The 24,517-nt window shown below is 42.7% G+C and overlaps 1 protein-coding gene across 1 annotated transcript in view; it reads right to left on the bottom strand.

Annotated features, from left to right (window-relative positions):
* mob2a (MOB kinase activator 2a) overlaps window positions 1-24,517 on the bottom strand; it is a 65,055-nt gene that overhangs the window by 38,078 nt on the left and 2,460 nt on the right. The window lies entirely within an intron of this gene.

Raw genomic sequence — 24,517 nt, 5'->3', positions numbered from 1 at the left:
TGACGTAAACAACCACGTTTTTTACTCGCCCCGAAAAAAAAAAAAAAGAAAAAAAAACTCCCAGATGAAACTTGAACCTTTCCTTTCAGTATGTTCAATTCTGCATCCCGTCCTCCTTATGTCTCCACTCGGAGACAAAAAAACCTCACTAAAGCAATGTTTAAATATAAAAAAAAAATCATTCAAAAGAAATGGACAAGCCGGCGGTCTTTTATGAAAAATGATTATCGATGCGAGTCAGTCTCCCTCTCTCCCCATTCACGGTCCTGTGTGGAGGCTCTCATGTTTCAGCGTTTCCTATCCGAGCTGCTATATATATATATAGATATAGATATATATACACACACACACATACATTTATACTCCTCCATAGGCTGAACACAAACCAGACTGCACAACCCCAACACAGCTCTTGTCAACGCCTGAAGGGTGAGACAGATTTGAGGCTAAGAATAGGGCTGAGGATCCATTAATGCCATTTAAATCCAAAGTAGCCCTTCCGAGTCTATGTGTGTGTCTTTGTAATGGACACACACACACACAACTTTCGCATTTCATGCTTTAACTCCCAGAGCAAGATTAGGGCTGACACACACTTTTATTTGACAAATCATCAGCACATATAACTTTATCAAACTGGTGTAGATTATAAAAGGACACAATTTAAAGACGGAAAGGGAATACTTTTCTGAAATTACACTTTTTAGATAATTTCAACTGATTATACAAGTGTTTGCCTAATAATGATGACAAACTGGATGTCCACCTGCTTAATCTGCCGCTATATCACCAATGAAGTCTTCACCTCACACCAGGTGCTGCTGTGAACGTTAAGACCATGTGATTTATAACAATGACGGATGATCAGGGTGAACACAAACTGGTCTGATCTCTTAAAGGACCAGTGTGCAGGATTTGACATCTAGTGGTGAGGCTGCAGATTGCAACAAACTGATAACCCCTCCCCTTCAAACGTGTAGGAGAACCTACGGTGGCCCCAAAACTCACAAGAGACGCAAAATGTCCTCTCTAGAGCCAGTGTTTGGTTTGTCCATTCTGAGCTACTGTAGAAACATGGCAGGCTCCATGGAAGAGGACCCACTCTCCATGTAGATATAAAGGGCTCATTCTAAGGTAATGAAAAGACAACAATTCTTAGTTTCAGTAATTAAAATATACTTATGAATATTATATTCCATTTCTACCAGTAGATCCCCCTAAATCTTACACACTGGTCCTTTAACACATCCATGGCGAACACTGACTGGCTAGTCACTAATATCCGTGCTATGCAGCATTTTCAGCATCCTCTCTGACAAACACAGAGTGACAACTGAGTCAGTTGCAGGAATTTTAAACTGTGTGAGAAAACAACAGGCAGAATAACTCAAAGTGACTTTGACCAGACAAAGAGGTGACATTGGAATGACTTTACAATGATAAAGTGTGATTTTTATCGCCACACCCAGCCAGCCGTCTTCCCTCTAGCTAGCCTCAGTGGTGAATATGCATGCCCTCAGGGAAGAAAGTTGGTTGCCCCTGCTGGATCATCTTCACACCACTGCATGTGTGTACACTACAAACAGCTAAGTAGGTGCTCTTGTTTAGTCAAGTTTGGATTTGTATGATAATGGATTAAAATAAAAAGTTGGTTCAGTGGAGTTGGAGAGGAGAGAAGATGGATGGATGGAGAGAAAGGGAGAGTGGGAATATGTTGAGCAGAGGGCCAAGACCACAAAGACTGAAAAATGGAAAGAACAGATGTGCTTTTCTTACAGTCAAATGAAGAAGCTTTGGGGAAAGGAAGACGACATGCAAACGAGGGTCCTAAACTGGATTAAAATCGAGGATGATGTTTATGGTTACATGTAATGTGTTGTAGTTACTTAAGTCACTCAAGTCACTTGAAGATAAGTTCAAAATTGGGCAATTTTCCATTGCAAATTAGCATTTAAAGCTTCAAAATTATATATTATAGATTAATTAAAGGACAAATAATGCTTTTCTGCATTATCTACGTGCGAATATCGAGTTCAAAGAATCCTGAACACCATGTCAAATAAAAAATAAATAAATAAAAAAAAATCACTCATAAAATAAAACATCTCATTAATTTCTTAATAATTTATTTTTAGGGATTAAAACAAGGAGAAATACAATGTGATGAATCCAGGCGAGCGTTAAGTTTAAAGGGGCCATATTACGAAAAAAATCACTTTTTCAGTGCTTGTGTTCATGTATTTGGGTCTCTGATGTGCCTTCTAACACACAAACTGTGAAATAAAACTACCTAGTTTGGTGTGGGCTAACTTGTTCTGTAGTCATGTGATGTGATATATTTCAACAAGCCATTCAGATTTGATGCCCCTTCTTACGTCACATGGGGCGAAGCTAGGCTAAGCTAAGCTAACGCTAGCTAGCGAAAAATTTGCACGCATCACATGGTTGGACACAGTATGTAGATATCCATATGTATAAACAATACCGTCGCTGTCGTATTTATGCCTTTAGATGACGTTATTTTGAGTGTGGATGGAGCAGCTACAATGTTAGCATAGCTCTGATCGATCTGAACTCCATTCAGAAAACTAGCATTTTAAAAGTTGTTTGCTTGTAGTCTTGCAGACAGACCTGACAAAGCATGAATTGAGGCTTTTTACAAATTGACATCGTGGTTCCTTTTAATCCATTTATTGCAAATAAATCACAGCAAAATCTAAGTTTATTCACACTCAAACCTGCTGTTCTGAACGGGGATGTTTAGACAGGATGAAAAGGCTGCTGAAGTGCTTGATCCTTATGGTATTCTGACCAAAGCATGTCCGAAACGTTTTATTAAGACCCCAGGGAACTGTGTTAACTTGTGGAAAAGGAGTATAATATGGCTCCTTTAAGAGCATTCAGGGTTATTCAGCATTACATCATGGGAGTGCGGTGCAGCATCTGTTATGTGTGTGTGTGTGTGTGATTCCTCCACTCCCGCAAAGCACTCAGGGTTGGTTTCAATGGCTCCGAGCTCGTTTATTACAGTAAGAGCAGCCTGGCACCAGAACTGCTGATCAATCGGACCGCTGCTGCTCAGTCAGTCACTGCAGAGTTGCACAACAGCCACTGGAGGAGGAAGATGATGGAGGGGAGAGGAAGAGGGTTAACAGAAGATGAGAGCACTCTGTAGGGTGCAGGACAAAGATATAGGTGGCTCGGATTAATGGGAGGAAAAGAGGGTGAAGACTGCAGACCACAGAAGCACAATTAGCCTGAGCTTTATTGATGCAGTTCAAAACAACCCCCCTCCCTTCCTTTTCCTCCTCCTATTCAGTCTCAATCCATTCCTCTTTCCTGCTCTTATTCATCGCCTCCACCTTAACTGCCCCTGATTTTATTGCTCTCTTTGCAGCCCCTTCATTAAGCTAATTTGTGCTTTCTTCCTTCTTTCGCAACCCTTATTTCTATGCATACCTCCCTCGCATCATGAGCCCTCTTTTCCCCCCCTTTCTTCTCCCCTTCTGTCCATCTAGCTCAATCCTTTCCCTTCCTGGTGCATGTTGTGCAAGAATGATGTGAACTTTTGTGTGTGTGTGTGTGTGTGTCCATGCATACTAATGGCATTAAAAATGCCAGTCAGTGCCGTCTCTTTTTCTACAGCCACAAGGAAGGAGCAGCAGATTTTGTCTGAAGGTGTTGATACCAAGGATAACATAAAATACCTAGAAACAGCCTCTTTTCTCTGCCTCGTTCCCCCGGTGATAGGGAAGCTTCCAGAAAACAGTCATCGCTCACTGACTGCTGTGGTATAGCCCATGGCCCCTCCACTCCTACACAGGCTTTCCAGGAATACATTGCACAGAGGCAAATGCTGGCTGGTCCTCAGTGCTTTTGCACACACACACACACATTTTTGTGGCTACAGCAACTCAAGTGTATGTATGAGAAGAGACGCCAGATTTTCTGTGTGCCAACTTCCCCAGTACAGAGGTGATACCGACAGTAAACACATACACTCTCTCACACACACACACTACACTCGCTGCTGTTATGCCAAAATGAGATGAGTCTTATGAAACCACAGACATGTGTTTATTACGCAATTTAATGTACATAGAGTCCTGCTGCCAAGCATCAAGAACATACTGTTTCTCTCTCTCTCTCTCACACACGCAGTGGGTACACCATAAATATGCTTCAGCACAGACAAACAAACACACACTGAGCACAGTTAGAGGTATATGTGAGCTGGGGCCAGGCCAAGGGGTGCAGTATGAAAGGGCCTATATATAAGGCCAGGCTGGGCGACGCCAGGAGTTGGTCAGTCTGTCTGTGTCCGTCTTTCACATACAGCTTGGACTAAACACTATAACTCACCTTTTACAACTGTCTGAGTGTTTCTGTCTCTCTGTTTGTCCAATTAGTCGTTCTACAGGCTACTGTTGCTCACCACAAAACTGAAATAGCAATACTAGCATCTCAGGATGTGGGTATTAATGAAAGTTAAGTGTGAAATAATGGGCCAAAGGTACACTGATGTTGACATTCTCTCAAATGTCTCCCGGATGCCCCCAAAAGGCACATGTTATGTCTGAGTATTTCTGGGCTCTGCACCCAGTCTGTGTTATCTTTCTATATCTAGACAGCTTTGGATTCGATTCTAATTACACCTGAGGAAATGAAATGCAACCTTACCCACAGACTGATCACTGCTCAGGCATTTCCAAAAATGGATGGGTATCGAAACCCGGTACTAAATTGGTACCAGTTCCTGACTGGTCAGTACCAAAATATTGATAAGCTCCTGGAGAAACGGTGCTGCTGTCGGTATTATGTAATGTTAATTCATTCCAACATAGCTGGCATTTTCAAATTCCTAACCATCCCCTAATGATGATGAAGCTGCCGGTGTCAGGCAATTATGTTTGACGAACATAACTGCGGTTTTACATTCTGTGCTCTAGAGTCATGGCTGGCAGGGCAAAATGTTCAAAAGTGTGGGCTCACTTCACTAAATTTAATGAAAATGCAGCTAAATGCAATATATGTAAAAAGGTAGTTGCGTGTAAAGGGGGTAACGTCCTCAGTGCAGCCTCCCAGCTCCGATGCTGATGGGATTAGCAAAACTAAAAATTCGACTGTCTCAACCTCGTCAAGTCTAGGTAACACTTGTTATCGTTATAAAAATAAGTTTGAAGTTATTAACTCAGGACACAGTTAGCACCAGGTTTAAACACCTCTAATTTATGTTCCTAAATAATCTCATAGAAAACGTCAGTCAAGCAGCAGCCACAGCTTCGTCAGTGGATAGAAGGAGTCAAACACATTCTCCATCGCTAGACGAGGGAAATGACACAGGAAAAAAAACAGCAGAATGTCACACGGCTGTCACATAATTTAATGTGAAAGATTTATAGGTCTCTCACCACAGTGGAGTCCAGATGGTTTAGGTATGCTCATTAGCCAATAGCTAGCATAGCATAAATCACTAACTGCTAGGTAGCCTAAGTTTGAACCTAGCCGTCCGGACAACCAGACATAATTTTTTTTACAATTTAACTTTTAATTTCTGCAAAAAGTAATAATAAAATAACTTGAATCTTTTCACACCTTTTCATATCTTTATTTTTTGTATCAAATTATGAAGAGTAGTATCAATAAGAGTATGAATACGTATTGGTATCAATAAGCAGTATTAGTATCGATAAAATCCTTCCATCCCAAGTCCAGTATGTGAAGCTCTGAGGTAGCTTTGGAAAACCATCTGAAGTGCAAAAGAAAAAAGGTACCATGTGATTTTATTAACTATGGTTATTTTGCAGCTTGCAGCATTTTACGAGGAGACTGTTGGATGTTTTTAAGTATTTCTTTCAATATCAGATTAGGGGACGTCTGGTAGCTGAGTGGTTAAGACTCATAACATATAAACTGAATTGTCATCCCCTATATTTTCTGTCTATATCTCCACTGTCACTATCAAAAGAAGGCAAAATGGCCAAAAATATCTTTATTATTTGAAAAACCCCGTGTGCCTCAAGTGGAGAGTAGTAAGACTTCTGGGACATAAAAAACAGATATATTATAAAAAGAAATTATGCTTATTTTTAATCACTTTTCTTCAAAATTTTGACTTTTTTCTCATGTTATTCTGAATGGCTTTTAGACTATCTGCCTCACTTAATAAAGAATCAAATGTTACAAGCTGAAAAGAGATATCTATCCATTGTTTGAACCGTTCACCACTCTCCAATCTTGTAGCAGTGACACTGCTTCATGTTAAGGGCTCACATACCAAAGTGGAGGTGAGTAGACCACTGATACGGAGAACTGTTGAGAATAGTGAGACTATGATGCCACCTACTGCTGACCAGGAATAATGCACAACCCATGTGGAATAAACATTCTTTCTCTAGGGCTGCTGTGTCAAGTAAGTCGTGCTTAGGGGGTGAGGAGCAGTGATGAGAGAGAGGCAGCAGGCAGAGGTGTGGGCCGTCACTGATGTCCTGCTGACTGGTATGCGGTCTGGTATTGCTGGAATGTGAACAAATAAGTGATGGAAGGGAGGAGGCGAGGATAGAAGATTTATTTTAAAAAAAAAAAAAAGGATCAAAAGAGACAAGGCGAAGAGGCAGAAGGAGAGCAGCGCTGATGCTTCAGTGACATCTGGTATTGCTGGTATGTGAAAAACACTGAGAGCATGTAATGAATGGAGGGAGACACGGAGGCACAAGGCTGCTCTTGCTGTTGGTGGTAACAAAACCACTGGAGTGAGTTGTTAGCTCTGAAAATGTAAGGTTATAAGAACACATTTAGAAGTGTCTGGGTTTTTTTGCTCAAAGCGTACCTTCAGTGAGGAAAAATAAATGCTAGTGAGAGGTTTCAAATTGGTGGAAAACGAAAATGTAAAAAAAATTCCCCCAAGAAGAATAAAAGAGCGTGCCTCAGTGCAGAGAATAACAGAAAGAACTATTGATCTCTGTGTCTGCCTCTGGCTGGTGGTGGACTGGTGTTGCTGGTTTAATGCTGCAGCCGCTTGATTCAGTCATGTGATACTGGACTGGAAAGAGCCGGCAGAGCCCTGTGCACACTGGGAAGGCCTGCGAGCCATGATTATGCAACGAGATCTGATTTCATGCTCATTGGATCTCTCTCTATTTCTCTCTCCCATCTCCTCTCTTGTTCTTCCTCTTTCTATTCTTCCACACTCTTTCTACTTTCTCCTCAAGCCACCTCGGAGTTTCTTCTGCATTGCTTTTCCTTTTGAACTGCTTCCTCTATCTTGTCATTCATATGACACACACAAACATACACAGCTGAATATTCAGCACCCTCCCCTGGAAAAAAGGGAACTCATGTGACCTGCTAAAAATCAATATGATTGACCAAAGTTACTCAACTGCTGACAGGTTAGCATTTTTCTCAGTTTCCTGCTCACTGGAAATTCATGTGGACTGGAGATGTGCTGCCCTCTTGTGGTATAAAGAGACACTACATCTAAATTATGTCATCAGTAACCTACTGGTTTCTCCTGCAGTAAATCTAGTATTGTTGGTTGAGTTTTGAGTGTTGAAGATATTAAATAGTAGCAGTAGAAACACGGTTCATTGTTCTGATGCTTTTCTCTTTCAATGTCTATCACAAGCTTTTAAAAACACATCAGGATATTAGGTTCAAGGACATTTCAATGACATTCAAGGTCTTATTTGTTGATTTCTGAGACACACAAGTGGTACAATATCACAGAGGCCTGACTGTTTTACTCATCATTAACACTGTGGCTAAAAGTCAATACAGACAGTATAATATTTTATTTTTTGACACCAGCAAAGATTCAATTTTCAAGGCATGCAGAAACTCTGGTATCAGTGGACTGATGCTTGTTTTTTTTACTTCCATTTCTAACACTTACAAAAAAAAAACTGCCAATCAACAAATATCCTCAGGGATGCACATGACAGATTGCATGAAAGTCAGCAATAGATTCAGTGGAGATTTTTAATTACTTACAACTAAATATAACATGTTATTAACATCAGAGAGATCATTTAAGCCATTTTAAGCAGCCTTGACAAAAAAATCACTGTGACCAAAACATCCTAAAAAAAAATTTCTGCAGAGTCATACCCTCAAATGACATGTAGAAAAAAAAAGCATGACAAACATGATTTATACTGATTTCTCAACTATTTGCAGCAGTGTTAACATGACCCATCCTGGTCTGCATTATTCAAGACTGGACCTGCAGCTTGATAGCAGCAAAAGATAGATGAATGCGCCTTGTGTTATTAAAATTCCTTTTAATGTATTCAAATCTTCAGACTCAGGGATGTGTGAAAACGTCACAGAAAAACGTGCATCGAGCAAATGGAGCATGTCCTGGCTGTAGTTTTGCCCTGAGCAGCTGGTGCTAAAAAAAGGCCTTGCCCAGGTAGCTAATCCCCACACGGTTCCTTACTTCCACGAATACTTGCACGTACACACTCACTCACATACACACACACACACTGCTGAAGTGTGGACTCCCACAGCTGCCAGTGGTTATGTAACAGCTGGTATGTGCAGTGATGTGTACATTATGCAGCCTCTGTGCAGTCCAGAGCTCTGAACAGTCCAGTGACCTCTAACCACCTTTGACTACAGCGTCTCACCTTTCAGCCGTTAGAGATGCTATCCAGATAGATCCTCTAATATAGCAGCTTCAGTAAAGGTCTCGCTGTAATATAAGGCTAGGGGTAAGTAATATGGCAAGGTCAGCTGCTCCCAGCCACGCAGAGAGGAGGCACAATGAAGAATTTATGTGTGTTATTAAAGTTTATAGGCTCAGATAGAAAGACTGGATAAGAAAACTGTCTCGAAAAAAAGCATTAGAAGGAGAAATCCACCTTAAATCACGCTGACTGTTTACAGCTTTTGGAGATGTTTTGTGCATTTTGTGACCCTTTTTGTTACTTGAGTGTTATTTATTATTCCTGTTGACTGGCCAAATAAAAACACTGCACGGCACGACATCACGTCGATTTCTCAGAGGCCACTTCACTGCATTGTCGAATTAACAGATATGAAATATGGCAGATGACTCAAAAGCTAATTAAGTCTCACAGATACCACAACGCTGACAGAGAAGGGACACATCAACTGAGCGAGACAGAGGAGACCGCAAGACGGAGAAAGACACGTGCACTTAGAGACGGAGCTCACATTGCTTCTTTCTGATAAAGCGACCAGAGCGACGGACGCCCAGCGGGAGCGCCGCATGAGGAAAGCAGCACTTCCTGTGTTTGTGCATCTCGCTGTTTGCTTTCCCTTCAGTGTAACGAGTGACGACGACTTCCTGCGAGCTCCTGCACCAGACTCCCCCCCGGCCTGGCGGAGAGGCAGAACAATGAAGAGGAAAGGAGAGCGCGTTACAGCACAGGGTGGGGCAGGGAGGGAGATTAAGGAGCAACACACACACACACACACACACACACGCACACACACAAAGCAAAACATGAGGTCATATGCAAACAGAGGCACGGATACAGGTGTACATGAAGACACACACACACCCAGGCTGAACAAGCGGAGGCATACATGCAGTCAGAGCACAGATAACATGAAAAAAAAGGAAAGGAAAGAGACCTTAAAAAAAGACAAGATAGGCAGGAAAACAAAATGTGAACTGAGAACTGAAATTTTCCAACAGCCCACAGCAATCAGCTTATCATACCGAGACTTATGACCTACAAAAACTTTGCTTCCTTCTTTCAGTCAGTGTCAGACTCCAACAAACCTCGCTGTAAAAAATATCAAGCAGCAGGATGCGACAAGGCTAAAATTTCTTTAAAATTAGGTGACTAATTCACAACGGGGCAGCTACCACCTCACAGAGGTTACATGAAATCCTGAGTGATTATGAGAAATGTCCCATCTGCTATCACCCCCCCATCCTCCTCCTCCTCCTCCTCCGCCTCCGCCTCCTCCTCCTCCTCCTCCCCTCTCTGGCCCTGAGCGACACATGAACTCACCAGAGCGGACCAAACCCCTGACCTACTGTTCTTCTATGAGAGGAAACGGATGTGAGGACTGTCACTCTTTCAATCTCACTCAGACACATGTAAAAAAAACAAAAAAAAAACTTGCAAACTAACATACCAGTCAAAGGTTGAGGACAGAAACAGCTTACAGAGCGGATATCCAGAACATGTGAGTTTGTACATACAGCCTCATCCAGAGCCGGAGATAGACCTTTACTATTTCTATCTGTCGCTCTTGTCAAATCCTGGCTTTTGAAGTCGAGTCAGGAAGGTCACAAAGACTTAGTATTGAATGTGTTACAAGGACTTTGGTGGACCCTGATGATGTCATCAGGGTTATCTTTGCTTGGGGTTGCAGAACAAAAAACTTACTAACCCTAAATCATTGGAGTACCCCTTTAAGGACTGGTTTGTCAGTGAAACTCCTGATTTTCAGACATTAAGGGAAAAAAATGCTACTGCTGTCCTTTGTGTGTTATTACCTGGTGTACCTGGGTGTTATCTATTGTCACTATGGGATGCCAACAGAACACATTTTCCTATATTTTGGCATCCTTTTTGTCTACTTTGTTGAACTTTTCCACTTACACATTTAGCTTCTGGACTTCAGGATCATTTCATCAGCCAACACACAACATCAATATTTTCATCCATAACTAATGCTAAAGAAATATCAGTCAGAGTCTTTGTGTGTTTCCCCAACGTTGTTATCTCCTGTCATGGGCTCAAATTTACTTCTGAACTTCTGTTAATGCTCAAATATTAAAATCCTTCACACATTTAATCCCTCTTCAAGTGACACATCACACCACAGAGGAAGAAAACAAAGCTATTTCACCAACAGCTTTTTAAAAATAGATACATTATGACATATGGTATTTTAGTTATGTGAATGTGACTAAGTCAAGCTCAGGGCTGCGATGCTGTGCACTGAACAAGCAACGCTGCCAGTGACAATGACAAGCACTAACTTGTTGCATAATAATTAGACAACACAGAGAACATTGTTGGCCACTTCTCAAAAAGCTCAACAGAAGCAGCGCTGTCTGTCTGATGCTGAGGCGACATGAGATACTCGCAGGCAGAACTCGACGATGAAGAGAAGGGCAGTGCAGAGGAGGGACGAGGGAGAGGATAAAGAGAAACTACGCGAAAGACGGGAGGTCAGGAGTCAGCGCTCGCTTCACAGATCTTCTCCCTCCATCGCTCTTTATGTAGGCTAATCTCTTCCATCTCACCTCCCTGTGCCTTCCAGCTCACTTAGCCTCATTTAACCAGCTAACAGCCGGTAATAAATCAGCAGCACGCTCCTTATCCGTAGTAGCTTGTTCTGCTCCGCACACTCCTCCTCATATATGACTCAGTCCACTGTGGCCTCCAGTGCGAGGCAGTTACTGTAGGTAGAAATGCTCTGCTGAGAGTGCGGGTCCAACAACAAACAACAAAACAAAACCGGGCAGACAAAATTGTTGGTAAAGGATGAAACTGGAAAGAAGGGGAAGGCAGATATATGTAGGATTCCCCATTTTCTGTTATGACGTATCACTGTTTTTTCCCTTTTCACAGATGTTGGATTTTAGTTTTATGAAAACAAAAGCAAGGGCCTGGGTATCGTTTGGTATTGCTGCTGATGCAACACCTGAGTTTTGGTGCAGATACCAAAGCAATACTTTATTAAATTCCTTAGTTTGGGAAGATTTTTCTTCAATGAAAAAAAGGGGTAACGCCTGCACAGTTACTCCAAGCCACAAAAGTTTAATGATGACAACGATTCAATCCTACTTGGACCTTCATCAGGTCAGAATGTTGAAGATCTAAGTTATCATTAAACTTTTGTGGCTTGGAGTAAATGTGCAGGCAGGCGTTACCCCCTTTTTTCATTGATGCTGTTTTCTGATAGCCTTGCACCTATGTGAAGTGTGTATGATAACTCTCCTTCAAGATTTTACTTCAATGCCATCTTTCAATATTTGACAAACACAATTCAGCTGCTACTTAGAAAGTTGAGGTTCGATATCCAGACTTACCACCGACATGCTAACTGGATGAAAAAACAAAATAAGTCCAAAATTTACAGGGTTCGCTTCCTACCAGTTACCTGATAATCACAGTGTGGCTCTCACATTATAACTTTTAATATGTTTTACATTTGTAAAACATATGTTGACAGAAAGAGCTGGATGTGACGGTCCTTCCTTCCTTCCCCTGGCTTCCTGGATTAAACTGTGCCAAAGTGAGCTGCTGGCCTCCCTCCCACGCCTGGACTGCTCGTAATACCCAATGTTCACAGCCAGCCTTTAAGCGCAGCTAGCTTTTAGCCTAGCTCCCAATGCTACCAGGCTGTTGGCTCAGCGTGAGCACTTATCACGAGCCACCCAGCTCAGAGACCACCAGTGATTAAAAAGGCTTTTAAAAAGGGTCACGTTTAGCAGATCTACTGCTGGGAGGACATAGGAGAGAAGAAAAGGCCAGTGTTTGACATCATGCCGCACGGCTGTGTATGTATGCGAGACCTTGACTGTATTATAATGAAGTACTGTGTGTGCATGAAGAGGACAGCACGCGGACAGAGCATGTCCCCGAGCGTCTGGAAGCCTTCAGTCAGTCAGACTTATCTGTGTTTACACACACACACTTCCTCGTGGGGATATCAGAGGCTTTATAGGGGTCAAATACTCTGTTGTGTGTCTTGTGTTTTTGTGTTTTGTGTCCAGCTTTGAGCTTTTCCTACTCGTTCCTGAGAGGCCCAGTCATCAGCTCCCATACAGTGACCCCAACCCAGCAGCTGAAATCAGATGACCCTGAACACCAGCTCCCCTCTCTGCTCTCCCTTTACCTTCATTCCAAGTCAACTCTTCCCTCAAAAACATCTCGCTCCTCCTCCACATCCATCCATTTTTAGATGTGAAGCGCCTCATGGAGCAGGCTTGTGCAGCAGGCTGTCCTCAAGATAACTCGTGTTAAATCTGCAGAAGCAGACGTGCTGATGTTGTGTGTCCTAGCAGCAGAAAAGAAATAGTTGCTGCTATTTTAACATTTGTGCCTCCTTCAGGTGATGAGTTTTACAGCTACGTTTATTCTATAGCTGCTGTTGTTTAGTGTGAACACTTTTGAGACATTGAACACTTGCACCACCTAAAATAAAAATGTTATCTTATTTCCTCACTCTAAAATCTAGTTGATGGATATGGACTGCAAAAAATACTTTGGATTTTGGGAATTTATGAAGCAAAAAATGCCAAAACTCAGCTTCTGAAATGTGAGGATTACCTACTTTTTTCTGTTTTATATAATTGTAACATGTTTTGAATGTTTTGGGGATTTGGATCGTCAGTTAGACAAAACAATCAATCTGGAAATGTCAACGTGGGCTTTCCTTGCCAATAGGTGGTTTGGGTTGGAGTGGAAAGGCAAACACTGCAGCTCTGCAACTGCATGATATTGTCTGGGTGTGGATTTGGATGCTTTACATCAGTTACATCGAATGTCCTTGTTTTAAGATCATCCGACATCAGAGCCGCGACCCCCTCCCCTCCCCTCTATCTCTGTCCACATGCTGTCCGCTCCCTCCCTCACTTGGCCGTCATGGTGGCAGGAAGTTGCGGAGATGTACAGGCCATATGGGCGGATCAGAGCCATACGGTGGGGTTGTCAGTGAACACACATGAAACATATGGCTGCTGGTGCTGGCCTGTCAGCTATTAAGCCCGTTCTATCGCCGTCTCCCTTTAATCTTACCGACCGTCTAATTTCTCGCTTCAACCGCATCCGCATGTGCTGTACGAGTGTTTATGCGCATGTACAAACACACAAAGATAAAAAAAAGTGGGACTGAGCAGAGGGAAATTCTTTTTCTTTTGTATGTCTTCCTATGAGTTGCTGAACTTTGTTCTCTTCCCGTCCTTTCATGCCTTCTCTTCAGCAATGTCAGCCTCTTGTTTAAACCTGTCCAGCAAACGTCAGAGAAAAACATACCTCACCACACCCTGCTGTTGTATCACAGTGATCAGCAACACCTGTCACCTAGTGCTGGGCGGTGTGACCACATATTTGTATGACAATATTTTTAAAGGTTTGGATTTACGGTATATTGCTTCTTTTTTTTTGCATGACTGTGCCTTTAAATAGGTTTATAGTGGCTTATTCTACTATCAGGAGTACACAGAGTTTACATGAATCGCTTCAAGAGTTTGTTTCTGAGTCTGAATGAAAGCAAACACACAAACTTGTAGCAGCATTATGGTTAACTGCACAGAGATCAATATCTGGGGCAGTTTGCGGGCTAACCGAACTATCCACATATTCATCTGTGCATGCTGGTTTGTTTACATGTATGAGGCTGACTTCCACCACGGTTAGACTGTAAGGAAACTAAAAAAAAAGCTAAGTGCAATGACGGATTATCCCGACTATTATGAGGATGATCATGAGTCATTTCACTTTAAATGGCCGAGCGTATTTATGTGAGCAGGAATACACAGACAGGTGTTAAAACAACTGAAAGGAGAGAAATGAAGAATGGAGGCAGGAGTCAGCAGGACAGTCAGGAAAGTCGACATACAGTGACGGTTACCTCAGAGAAACTGCTGTTATCCTGCGGTCACTGCCCTCCTGAAGAGGGAAGAGGTAAACTTTTTTCTGCAGTCGGACCTGTCGCTGCCAGACGGATGAGAGTAATCCCAGCTGTGTAACTACTACACATGGATTTACAGCATTTATAAACATTGTCGTCCTGGACACTGTTTCACCTCCACAAAATCGATTGGAAGAAAAGAGCGAGGCCGCCTGGATCAAACATTCAGCTCCACACAGTGAGAGAAATGTGATTACAACATGTAACTGTGTGAGGAGGAACTACAGTATTTAAGTCCATCATCCGGTGATAGTCCATGAAAACTGCTCAGTGTGGATCTTGTCATTTTATTCTTGCAATTTGGAAACATGCAGACATTAACCATTTGATTTCAACTACTACTATTTCTCTTGCAGGAACAGACGCTGAGCTATCCGCAGCCTCAGACGTAAGCAGACTGACGTGCACACTGCCCTTGACGGAGTTCACTATACAGTTAGCATAATGCTGCTACAGGTAGCTAGTTCCTGTGTTTAGTTTCGTTCAGACTCACAAACTTTTGAAGCGATTTGTGTAAAAATCATGTTTATTTCTAAAGCAGTTGGAAGCTGAAGGAAGTTGCCCCGATAACCATCATTATGCACGAGGCCTGAATCTGAATCTGAATCTCTGGAATCTCAAAAACGCAGCTACCTGGCTAGCTAGCGAGCTGTACCCAGCATGCCGTTCAGTGGTGTAATTTTGTGATTATACAATTATTAGTGTTACAAATTGTTTCTGTGTCACAAATTGTGGCAGTCGTGAGAGTTAGTTGTGGGTTATTAATTGTTGTGTTTAGTTATAACCATTAATAAAAAGGTTACGCAGCTAATAGGAGTCCCCTCTCAACATACAGCTTGCCCCGACAGCCCTCCTCACAGCGACTATATATTTTACCACCTATTGAAGAGTTACAGCAATTACATCACTATGCACTGCTTATTCTGTGGAACTGTGCCCTCCTTATTGATAGAGAGGATTACCGTAATGTTTACTGATTACTTGTAATGTTGGTGACCTTGGAATTGACCTTTCTCAAACAAGATAGAAGCATCAGCTAAATTACTCAAATCCATACAAGTAAATGTGACACCACCACAACACATAAAGCATGTGAATGAACCAGAAAGCGAGCTCGACGACAAATGGATGGAATAAGCAACACACTGTACCCAGTTAAGATCTAACTGAGTTTAAAATACATCACTACAACTCATCATGAGCTCTATTCCAGTTGTTCCACAGTCGGTGAGGTGAAGGAAGCTCTTCATAGATCAAGTCTTTGCACACCGAAAGGTTAAGAGGCGTAAATGAGGCGATCAGGATGCACAACACCTATGACATCAGTTTCTACTTCCTGTACAAAGCTACTAAACAGGAAGTTCACAATTGAAAAAAAGGTCAAGAGCAGCCCTTTCACTCCCTTCTCCGAGCAGCACATCATCTGTCATGTTTGGTATGAGGCCTCGCATATTTATCTCCACTTGACTATTTTTTCCATCTCTTTTTCCTTTTCTTTATCCTCCCGTGTTTTCTGCATGGACTCCGCTGCAACTCCTATAATCCTATTTAGAGAGGGTATCCATGGCACGGGGCTGATCCATATACATGCACACAAACACGTACACAGAATTGGACCATCGCACCTACATGCATGTATATGACAGCCAGGGGGAAGGGGTGGGTTGTTGATTACAGGAGGATAAAGAAAATAGCGGGATGTTGAGGAGAGAAGAAAGTATGAGAGGGGGAAAAAAAAAAATGAGGCAAAAGAGGTGGTGTACAGCCTCGAGAAATGAACTGGGCTCCCTGAGGCGTGTGTGCTTTTAAAGTGTGTGTTTGTGTGTGTGTGTGTGTGTGTGTGTGTGTGTATCCTCAGCTCGCCTTGCCTGATGCAACGAAGAGATCTCTAATCCAATTACAGTTCAGACCAGCCTAGCGGCCTAGCCTCAGCCACCAAGGACAAACCTAGCTCGCACCAAAGCTAGCAGCCCACCGGCTCTGCACAGATTTAGCAGCTCACCGCTGAGCTGAAGCCTCGCCCAAGGGCAACGACCACATCTGAGTGAAAAATAAATAAAACAACCCAGAATTAACTGCCTCCTCCTCCTCCTCCAAGAAATAAAAATTAGGTCTCTTATCTCACTGTTCAGCAAGGCTCAAAATCTTGGTTTTAAAGGTTTTGGGAATCAAACCAATAAACGAAGAATCCAAAGGGTGGTAAGGAAGGCACATATTTTTATGATTCGTTTTTTACTCTCTCTTCTCTTTCCTTCTGTTGGCTTCCTCTCCCTTTCTGACCTGCACACAGCTCCAAACTCCACTTCTCTCTTTGTCACCGGCGGCTCGGGCCCCCGCTGTTAAATCTCCCTCTCCCTCTCTCTCTGTCCTCTACTGCAGATTTCTGCTGTTTCTAATCTAGCTCTCTGACCCGAGTCGCCGCTTCCCATTTATCTCCATATCTCACCTCTGCGCCACTATCAGTTCCCTCCTTCCTTCGCCGTTCACCTGCGCTTTCTATATTCTCCCGCTTTCTGCTCTCCTCCTTATCAGCTGCCCTCTTTCCCTCTGTCCCCTCTTTTTCTTTTTCCTCTGGTGTTTTCTATATGCACTGCTCCACTGCCCCATCTCCTTAATCTCCTTTTTTTTTTTTTTCTAAATTTCACATCCCAACTTTCTATCTTATCACCTGGGTCAGGAAGGTTATGTTGTTGGTGTTGTTAGTTAGTTTAAAAAATTATTCTACATTTATAAAAGAAATCACGCTTTAGGGAAAAACAAGTAGAGATGATATTTAAGTATTTAACGAGTGAGCTGACTGTTGAGACCATCATCTAGAGCATAAACTGATCACAAGACAAGAGGCTCTGTCTGATTGAGATTCAGGTGACATTTATTGATTGATCACAATTGGCTTTATTGGTAATTAATCAGAGCTGCATGTCCCAGTGTCGGGGGAAAAAGAAAATCTTTACAAAGTAAAGGGAAAAGTTAAGGTCTAGTCAGTCACAGTAACGTGGGGATGTAAGAGGATAAGGTCATAGCTGGACTGCTGCTCAGACACACACGTTTCACCCAAAAGAATCAAGTTGAAGTCAGTTTAAGTTACATATTGAACAGCTGGACTTGTGTGTGAGGACGTCAAAGTTTTGCTCATTAACCCTAAATTGTTTGAAGTATTTATGATAAAAAAAGATGTGCATTATTGCTTATTAATGACACAGAAGTCTCAGACTTGTCTGATAACTTGTCACAGAAAATAAGCATTAAACAGACAGATTAAATATGAAAGCACAAAGAAGTAACGTATTAAATGTTCATTACAGCCAGAACTGAATCTGAAACACTATCTTGAATAAAATACAGCCAACAGTTCTGCAGAGTGTCCCATGTGGGTGGATGGCAACAACAACCCTAAATCCTGCTGCAGGGGGTTCAACTTATTTTAGCTGATCTTAAGACAGTCCTAGCCGGCAGCGGTCCATGACTATGATACTCTCTGATGGAACAGTAGCTGCTCCGAGGCCTGTGGAACCAGTGTCTGTGTGGCATAGTTGGCCTGATATTAAATAACATGTTTTGAGAGAAAAGCGTCCTGTTTTGACCAATAACAAGACATACAAGAGATAGAAAGGGAAGGAAAGGGAGACAGAGAGAACAGCTGATTAATCATGATCGTTCCTGCCCTCTGTCAGTCCTTTCTTTTCACCCCTCGTCTCTCTCCATCCGTTGGCAGTGCCAGTTGTGTGTCCTGGGCTGGGCTGCACAGAGTGTTACGAAAGAGTAAACACAGTCGCAGCACGGTGCAGCTCTCCTGCCAAGTAAAATAAAGGCAACGCGCACACACACACACACACACACACACACACACACCTCGGGCCATGCCAGGAGCAACAATATGGCCGAAATGGCTGAACATTTCCTAAAGTGAAACCGGTAACATAATCAATAGATCTAAAAACATGTGGCCACATTATATGAAGTAGAAGTCTCTGCTGTGCACCTAAGTAGTTTACACCATAGGTATCAGAGACTGCTGGTTAAATGTCAGCAATTTGTGCCGTTGGCGTTGTGAAATGCAGCTCTGTTCAAGCTTTTGAACAGGTCAGGACCTATTTGAGTGGGCGGAGAGGCTTCACAAGCACAGCCAGCTCCAGGTATTGTGTTGGGTTGCTTTTGCAGCCTCTTGATCCATCTCAGTTTTAGGTTGCACCATACTCACACTGTATCTACTGTCCTTATATCTTCACTTCAAAAAAAAAAAAAAGGAGAGAGAGCAAAAACACCACACCAAGAGTTTCCATCTCAAGTACTCGCGGAAGAGCTTTATACTGCCGTGCATTTGGATCCTGCAATTATCCACTTAATGCATATTCAGTGAAAGGCAAACTGCCGAGTCATTCTGGTATCATGTTTATTTCTGAGCATCTCCCCGTTCTCTGCCTCGGAGAAAAAGGAAGAGAAGACAAGGAGGCAAAGGCGTCTCGGGAGACAAACCGGAGAGTGACTATGTGTGTTCTTGTATCCAGGCTATTTGCCTCCTCAAAAAAGGCATTCAATAGGAGCTTTATATCTCCCTCAATGATGCCCACTGATGTCCTAAAAACAGCACTCCATGATATAGTATTGTTACTTCAAGTCAGGGGAAGGCTCGCTCAGACCTGCTATTCACACACCAGCTAGTTCAAGCCTGCACGGCAACATGATGGTGCAATATCTCAACCAACTAACCACAGATTCTTAGATTTGTAGTTTTACATCCAGGGTGAGAAATTATCACCAGACAAATGCTGCTGCTGGTAGATTTCACACACAAACTAATGATTTACTTATTAAGTGGCTGGTGAATTTGAACATTTATCTGTCTGTGGCTGGTATTCACATTTGAAGAAGGTTATTTCCCACCTTGTGTAGGTCACAAATGTGAAGACAAGCAGGTAATAGTTCAGTCAGCTGAAGCTGCTAGTCGTAGTTGTTACTAGATCAGCTACTCGCTCTAGGTGTCACCTTCCTGTGAAACCTGAAGTCATCGACACCTCTGAACTATGACAGCTGAGCTTTTACGGTGCGGCGATGGCCCCGCTGCTTGCTTTTTGCTCTTTCGAGCTACCGGGAGAAAAAGGAGAACGCTACTCTGATCCCAAAATAACGCAGCAGCCTTGATGAGCAATGAACACCGCCAAAAGTCAAAGGAGGGGACTGATGTCAGAGAGGGGAGCTGAGGACTTGTTTGCTTAGACTCTGCCCCTCTAGCTCTGCTTTGCTTTCCACCGTTTTCCTTCCTCTGTCCCTCACCCAAAGACACATGAGGCCAGCACACAAAAGCAGCATGATAAGACGCTTGCGCAATATTACCCGGCATATATGCTATCTTCCTACATGCTCGGCTCTGAATAGAGCTAACACCCCGCTAGCTTTCTGTTGTTAAACATTTCTCAAAGAGTGCTGAGGCTGCCCTTGGCCTTTACAACGCTGCCTTGCCTCTCTACGACTGAACAGTCCAGCTCAGGCAGCAGCCAAGCACGCAAACGTCTCTGCACATCAGTGTCCTGAGAGAAGAGGGTGGGGGGGCGTGGGGGAGAATTAAAGGGAGAGATAAAAGACAGATAGAGAGGGAGAAACAAGCTGAGCCAGGGAGTGAAAGGCAGTGGGATTTGGATGGTTGAAAGTGAATGCCCTTTCTAGCAGGTAATCAAACCAACCACTCTTCTCGTCATACGGCCAATCTGTCATCATGGTAGGACAGCCTGAAGCCCGCCTCTGAGGCCCAGGCCGAGACCTTGTGCCACCAGAGCAGCACAGACTTGATCTAAGCTTGAACTAGAAGCTGAGGCCAATAAACCAACGATCAGAAACATATTAATCCCTGTACAATGTATTGCAATCCAATACAAAACCCTTTAATAATTACTGAAACATCTTAATTTGTTGATTTTGTGTCAAAGAGGTTGTTGTATGGCGATCAGTGTTTGATGGACGGAGTCAAACAGGCCCAATGATACTTTTCTAGAGGTTTCAAGGGGGCAATATTGTATTTAAATGGAGACTGACACATCATTATTTCAAAGTATGCAATTAAACAGTTTGATAAACAGCTCAACATTGACACTTTTGCCAAACAACTGATGTGAATCATGGTGTTAGTTTTCTCAGTTTTGGGTGCTGCGGGGAGCCGACGTGTGCTGAGATATTGGGCTAATTGCCACTTGCAACACGAGGTGAATTTGTAAAACTACACCACGTTACTGTCGTTAAAAGGTTTGGCTGGCTTTACGTGGTCTTAAAACTCTTGGCCTGAGCTGCCTTGGGTATGTAGCTGTAAAACAAATTTAGTGCCAGACACAATAAATTGATGCTTAATAGAGTGGGATTCTTACTGCGGAAAGCCAACAGAAGCTGTCTTTACTGTAGCAGTAACAAGCTAGTTAACGGCTCTCTCCCATGCGGAAAACCGAGGCACTCCGATAAGCTGACTGCTACAGAGCCCTCGGGTCAGACCTAATAACCGCACTGTCTACCAGAGAAACACTGCGGACGATTGTGAAGCTAGAAATAAAAAGACAGCAAAGCCAAACTCCATCCTAGTCGAGATCAAGCGGTGACAACGTCGATTAGTTTCTATTCTCGAGCAGGAGACCGCTTTGAGGTGATGTCTGCTCGTCTGTCACAGCCTATTATCAGCGCTGCATCTGCGGTGCGAGCAGCGGAAAACAGCCACCTGGGCTGTGCAATAGTGTGCGTGTCTATGTGTGTGGTGGAGATGAAGACAAGGCGCTGGGGTTACATGAGGACATGATGCAAGCGTGTAAAAAAAAAAAATCCCCATTGGGAACATCTACAATACTCAGAATGAAAACTACAACCACCAACCCCCAAAATGCTACCACAGAGATGCTCAGAGCCATGTGTAGAGATTGTTAGATATGCAAATAAAAAGATTTCCGATATTTTGACTTCTTTTTTTTCAAATCTATTTGATAGATTATTTCTATGGAGCATTTCATTGATTGCTAGGGTTCAGACAGTTGATGTATTTGCCTTCACATTTGAAAGGTTATGATAAGTGCTGCACAGAAACAGCAGGACTCTGCCACATAATTGAATTATACTATGAGATTCATGTGATGACCGTCAGTTATTTTAAATGTTTCATCTTTGTACCCACTGCAACTTCACACCGCCATTAGTGGCACAGCTGCAGAACTGAAACTTGGTCAGAAGTTTCCTTCCACAGCTCTCCTCTGTGTCTTGTAGTTTACTTATCTGCAAAAAATTATGTGCATATTTTTGCGTCTTTAATGCTTTTTCAGGAAAAACCTAACTTTTAATGATTTGAAATGATTCAACTGGAAAGTTTCATACTCATCTGTGTTAGAAATGGTCCAACAGCCAGTCACCCAACACAGACTGTTATTGCAGTAACCCTGGGTGCCGGATGTAAACTCACCCACTTCACCACTCTATTAATATGAGCGAACTCTGCTACAGAAAATTAACTTTGACCTTCTTAGATTGTTTGGTTTGAAACTGAGAAATAGTCTGTGCAATGCATGTGTGGTTCTCCCTTCACGCTATTGAACTTGAAATACAGAGTGATGCTATACTCACATTTGCATGACTGACTGCTGCGGTCATGACAACTTTCAGACTTACAAACACGCGTGAGAACAATCAAACAGTTACTGTGAGACATGAGAACATGCTTCTTTACTGGACGTGAGCCACAGTGGTGAGACAGAACATTGTAAATAGACGCATTCGTGGGGGAAGTTCAGCGTATACGCATCTCTTGTGAATTCCCCTTTTCTATCTGCCATCACCTGACAGTGTCAGTGTCACTCTCAATTTAATTAAGTAGCAGACAATTAGACTGAGGAGAAAATGGCACTTTGATGGTAGCGACATGCCAAAAACCTCCAAATAAAATGTCATTTTATCTAAGTTGTACTTAGGTCTGGTATTTTTTTGAAAAATGTTCATTACCAGTGCCAATATGATACCGAACGTTCAGCACTGATGCCAAAACAATGTTCTTTTTGATATCTCGCTGTCTTTACAAGCATTCTTCTTCATCTTAAAACAAGGTCTTTGCCAGAAATTTCTGATATAAATCAGAACATCTAATCAAAGAATAAGTAAAAAAAGACAACTAATCTGACCTTTTCTGAGTTTTTTAATGCTTGATACGACAGACACATTTTGGTCTGTATTAACAAAATATTAACTTAAATTAGCACATATTTTCATTATCTGTTAATCTATTGATTATTTTGTCATCTGTTTGCTTAACAAACAGAATTAACATCATGCCTAACATTTGTTATCCACAAAGTCAAAGGAGATAACAAGCAAGGCCTTCATTATCTGATATCCCTCATACGATTACTTGCATTCCACGAATGATGCAGGATAATGATACACCGTCTGCATACCATTAAGTCACAGGTGATGCAGTGCGAGCTGAGCGTACATTAAGTCTGACTCTCTCTCTCAGATCAGGCAGCCTAAAGCGTGCTCCACTTAGCCGCTTGCTGTAGTTTCCATTCTCTCGCTCTCTTCGTTCAGCATTACCGATCCATCACTCAAAAGCGAGGGGATTAAACATCTGTCAAAGCCTGCCCATTTCTACCCAGCGGGAAAAGACACATTTAGGCGACGCACATCTCCCCCTGTGATTTAACATCCTGTCTGACTCTGGATCCGGACAGATGAGGTCACTCAGCTCTGAAATAATGCAGTCGCTCTCTGTGCAAAATAAATACTCAGCGCACGGACAGACTGCATCTAGTTCGCAAACATATTTTGGCTTATTTTGTGCTTTTAGGCGAGCAGACAGGTGATACGCTACACCTTCAAGATATGCTGAGCCTCCTACTGAAACCGCAGAAGAAAAAACACCAATTCTTGCGCGTTTGTCGCCCACCGTAAGCTCCTATATCACCATCTCTATACTTCCTTCCCTCAATCTATGCACCATTAGTAGGCCGTCATGGTGTTGTCATCTGCTACAGACCTCCATTTGACTCCCTGTGGAGCTTCATCCTTCCTATCAATACTCCTCCCCTTCCCCGCACCTGCTAATTTCTTCTTTTTTTTCTCCCCCCCCCCATCAACCATTCCATCAAAAGCTTTCATATCCCCCTTCCTCCATCCTTCCTCTCCCATCCATCGGTCAGAAACATGCCGTCTCCCATTTCTCCATCCCTTTGGATCACCCTGCCTTTCCCTCATCAGTCTTCTCCTCTTTCATTCATCACGCTCCTTCCTCCCTTTGTCTCCTCATCTGCACATCTCTCCCCAGATCTGCTGCTTTAACCACTCCATCTTTCTTTTCTTTTTTTCTTCCATCATCCATAGCTCTCTCTTTCTCTCTCTCTCTCTTCTCCTCCCACTTCCTCCCTCCATCGGTCCTGGCAGTGGCGTCCTTCACCCTGGGTCTGTATTCAGCGTGATTACACGCTTGGTTAACTCATTCATGGACTCCGCTCTGTCGGTGACGTACGCTGGACGCATGCCTGCTCCCCTCCAATGCATTCAGCTCACATAGACACCTTCCCCGCTTATACACAATACACAACACACTTCCTTAACATGCAGGTAAACACAATCTCGCTAAACGCACACACAAACACACCAGTCTTGGTCAGCGGGGAGGAGAAGTCATGACAGGAATGATGCAGTGTTTGTACATGACTTCACTTGCAACGAATAAAATAATTTAAGTTCATAAATAAGTATGACTCATTTTTCTCTGAGAGCACTTGCAGGTTGATAAAATGACTTATTTAAAGGATGTCACTCTATAAAAAGAGATTCAACAACTCTACTAAAATGGAGAATGTGTCAATATCAACTACATTTATTATCATCCATTATAATCCTGACACAGACAGGCAGCGGCCTT

The sequence above is a fragment of the Thunnus maccoyii genome, chromosome 5, assembly GCF_910596095.1.
Source record: "Thunnus maccoyii chromosome 5, fThuMac1.1, whole genome shotgun sequence".
NCBI lineage: Eukaryota > Metazoa > Chordata > Actinopteri > Scombriformes > Scombridae > Thunnus > Thunnus maccoyii.
This window is presented reverse-complemented; position numbering and strand designations above follow the sequence as displayed.